We start from the raw sequence: 2,760 nt of genomic DNA on the forward strand, positions 1-2,760 counted from the left end.
ATGAGAACTTCAACAAAGACAGAATATAAAAAAAGACCAATCAGAACTCAAGCATATAATAGATGAAATCTAAAATGCACTAAAGGGAATCAGGAGCAGCTTAGATGATGCAGAAGAATGCATAAACAACACGGAATTCGCTCTCATTTTTAAAAATACTTTATATTTTAGAACGGTTTTAGGTTCATAACACAATTGAGCAGAAAATATAGAGTTCTCACATACTCCCTGCCCTCACACATGCACAGTCTCCCCACTATCAACACCCCTTAGTGGAGTGGTATATTTGTTACAATCAGCCAATCTACATTGACATGTCATCAGCATTAGAAGTCCATAGTTTACATTAGGCTTTACTCTTGCACAATCTGTGGATTATGACAAATATATAATGACTTATATCCACTATTATATTATCACTTGAAATAGTTTCACTGACCTAAAAATCTTCTGTGCTCTGTCCGACAATTCTCTTTTTATTGATATTTACTGGTATTGCATTGGACGCATTCTGGGAACTGCTGCTCTAAAACATCTGTGGCCTGTGTGATTGAACAGGTAAAAGCCTTATTTCTACTTTATTGAAGCCAGTAAGAACAATTGATTCAAAACATATGCTATTTTATTGTCTACTACAACTCCATGACAGTGTACCGTGTGTCTTACTTTATGCTTTACTAACACGAATAAACTATTTAGGTGGTTTGGGGGCCTAAGCACTTAATATATTGCTTACCTACATTTGGTAAGTATTTTAAAGGAAGGTTTACTTACATCTTCTGCCAGGAATGTGGGAGTGTGCAACAGGGAGCTACATAAGAGTTTATGTTCTCTTTTTAAATGGAATCTTATGATAATTTTAGTTTCAAGAACACAGGTGTTCACCTAAGGCCAGGCAGTTTTTTAGGGATGAACACTGTTTCTAGAGTGAGAGTGTTGTGATTAGGGAACATGCTGCAAGGAAATAAGAACATGGATTTCCATCTTCAAACTTAGAGTCATAAGATTCAGTCTAATCCTGATAAATATGTTAGCATTTATATGAGTATTTTTATTTCATATGAGTATTAAACAGCATCACTGAAAGACACCAGCCTTCCTGAAATACATTGAAGACATGTGCAGTAGCTATGAGATATCCTAAAGAAATTTCAATTCCAAAGTAAAAATGTTGCATGGACCTTAATAAAAATATTTTGACTGTAGGGTTCAATTTTGATTTGCAAAAGGTTTAGGGAAGTAAAAAGAGCATCAAACTTGGGCTAGGGCACGTGAGTACTTTCCTTAGCTACACGGTACTATACTAACTCCTTTCAATTTCTGTGTCTTTGTGCACAAAAGGAAAAAGTTGGATTAAGTGATCTTTATGTCTTTCTATTCTGAATATTTTCTTCACGTTTTAAATAATACACTAGAAAATAGTAGTAGTTCTTGTACATATGGCTGACTGTAATTCCTGCCTCTCTCCTCTGCTCCCTCTCTTCTTTCCTATCTTCTTTCCATTCTTTCTTCCCCTTTCACAAATATTTATGAATTTTATCTCCCAGGTTTTGGTCCATCTGTTGGCTGCTGACAGCACAATGCCAAACAACACAAAGTCCTTGACTTTAAAATGCTTTTAACTTAGTGAGAGAGACAGAGAAGTGAATTTATAATATGGTGTGACAAGTGGTACCACGGTGATAAATTCTATGAAAGAACATAGAAGGGATACCTAACTTTCTGATGAGTTTTATAAAAGGGAGACATTAACTAGTTAACAAAAGAATGGTTGAACCACTTCTTAAGACAGTGAAATACTTCTATACAGTTTAGTAATTAGCCTCTGCAAGTACTCCCAAGTGTTTCCCCTGACAACTTGGACACTCAGCTTCTTCTCTCCAGAGACCTCCCTCCCACACCTCGTCTGATCCTGACACTAAGAAGTTCATCTCTGAACTATGTAAACCTTCCATGATTCTATTCCAGCTCTGTTACCCTATGTCCATTCCAAATGGTCACCAGTGCCTGAGTCACACCTGTTAAATGTTTTGCATATGCCCCCAAGTTCAGGGACTGCCTCTTGGAGAATTGAGATATAGAGATATTTAGGGGTGAAAAACAGAAGAGTGGGAGTTGGTGAAAGAGTGTTCCAGATAAAGAAATCTATGTGTACACAAGTCCACCAGTGAGAGAGAGGACAGTAGGCTTTAGAAACTGAAAATGGTTTAGTAGATTTGTGCTAGTGAGTTCTAGGAGGGAAGTAGTAGGAGAAAACTCTAGAGAGATGGGCAGGATTTAGATTACAAAGTGCTTTACAAGTCAAGCTAAGTAATTTATATTGAAGATAAATGGTTATTATTTATGTATTTCTGAAGAGGGCACTACTGTGTTTTAGTGGTGTTAGGAATGCCAGGAAAAATACTACAGAAAAGTCTAGATACCAGTGTTGCATGGGCATCTACTATCTGTGATATCTGTACCAGAAACAGTGTTGTAAATAAGGTCTGTTTGCTATCCCTTTACATATGCAACTCTTTCTAAGGCATGCCAGAAGCATCAATATGTACTTCAATACCAAAAAAAAAAAAAAAAAATAGACAATGTACAACCGCTGGGTTTTTCTTTCCATTCTATTGCTCAATCTGGTTAGAAAGGGATCTGGCATCTAGAAAGTGGACAATAAATTATCTTCATATTTTAGCCATTTGAAAATGATATCCACGGGTCTTCTAGAGTAACGTTTGAAGATTTGATATTTTTAATGACCTAGATATTAGT

Source organism: Pteropus medius, unplaced genomic scaffold (genome assembly GCF_902729225.1).
Source record: "Pteropus medius unplaced genomic scaffold, Ma_sr-lr_union100, whole genome shotgun sequence".
Lineage (NCBI taxonomy): Eukaryota > Metazoa > Chordata > Mammalia > Chiroptera > Pteropodidae > Pteropus > Pteropus medius.